The following is a 1,030-nucleotide window of genomic DNA, read 5'->3' as shown; positions in this document are numbered from 1 at the left end:
GCTATCCTCACTTTACAGATGGGGAAACAGAAGCTTGGAGAAGATTAAGGAAATTCCCCAAAGCAATAGGAAGTTTCATCTCCAAGGTGGGAGATCCAGGCTTGGAAGCCAGGCCATCTGTCTGGCTCCTCTTAGCTTTTCTGCTCACCCCTATCGGTGGATTTCAGGAGCCAGGCTGATTCCCTGACCTGCTCTTCCGTCTCCAGACACCAGAACCATCTTTGTCGCCATCTTCAGCTGCATCTCCATCCTTCTTCTCTTCCTGTCAGTCTTCATCATCTACAGATGCAGCCAGCATGGTGAGCTCAGAGAACACAAAGGGAGAGAGGGGGAGTGAAGGATTTTCTCAGTAGGTAAATTCCTCCTGCATTTTTTGTAGGTTCGTCGCCTGAAGAATCCACCAAAAGGTAGGTGCTTGGCATAGCTCATGCTCCACTTAATTCCCACGTCATTCTCCAGGGAACCCATTGGCGCATTCAGGATTGGCACCCTGAGCCCCCACCCCAGCCCATTCTGTGACCTCCCTCCACTCCCCTCCTCTCCCCTCCTCTCCCCTCCACTGCCCTCACCCTCTCCTCGAAATCTTCACATCCCATCCTTTCACGTGTCTCTCTCTCTCTCTCTCTCCTCTCTCAGAATCAGCCATTCCAAACGTTCGGAGCAGGAGGCTGCTGGTAAGGGACAGGGAAAATTTAAGGGAATCATCAGATAGACTAAGTTCTGACTCCTACAGCTGAAAACTGATTTTCTTTTTTTTCTCTCTCACTCAGAGGCAGATTTATCCAGGACGGAAAGGTTATCTGTCTCGGTGAGTCCTCCCGCTTAGGAGTCCCACAAGAGCTCCCTCACCACAGCGGGCTGGTCGTGGCTGCCTCCTGGTTAAGCCCATACAGAAACGTCTACTATTCATCACCCGTGTGGTCTTAGACAACTCCCCAAAGGGGAACCAAAATCTCCATTTAAAAGGCGTATGCATGGGGCCGGGTGCGGTGGCTCACGCCTGTAATCCCAGCACTTTGGGAGGCCGAGG

At 51.8% G+C, this 1,030-nt stretch overlaps 1 long non-coding RNA gene across 1 annotated transcript; it reads left to right on the top strand.

Moving 5' to 3' along the window:
• The first annotated feature begins 206 nt into the window (after positions 1–206).
• LOC105524214 lies at positions 207–808 on the top strand. Its single transcript, XR_001003715.1, has 4 exons — positions 207–299; positions 380–407; positions 637–674; positions 771–808. It is a non-coding gene; the product is annotated as an uncharacterized LOC105524214 (long non-coding RNA).
• Positions 809–1,030: the final 222 nt, after the last annotated feature.

This window comes from Colobus angolensis, unplaced genomic scaffold (assembly GCF_000951035.1).
Source record: "Colobus angolensis palliatus isolate OR3802 unplaced genomic scaffold, Cang.pa_1.0 Scaffold490, whole genome shotgun sequence".
NCBI lineage: Eukaryota > Metazoa > Chordata > Mammalia > Primates > Cercopithecidae > Colobus > Colobus angolensis.
This window is presented reverse-complemented; position numbering and strand designations above follow the sequence as displayed.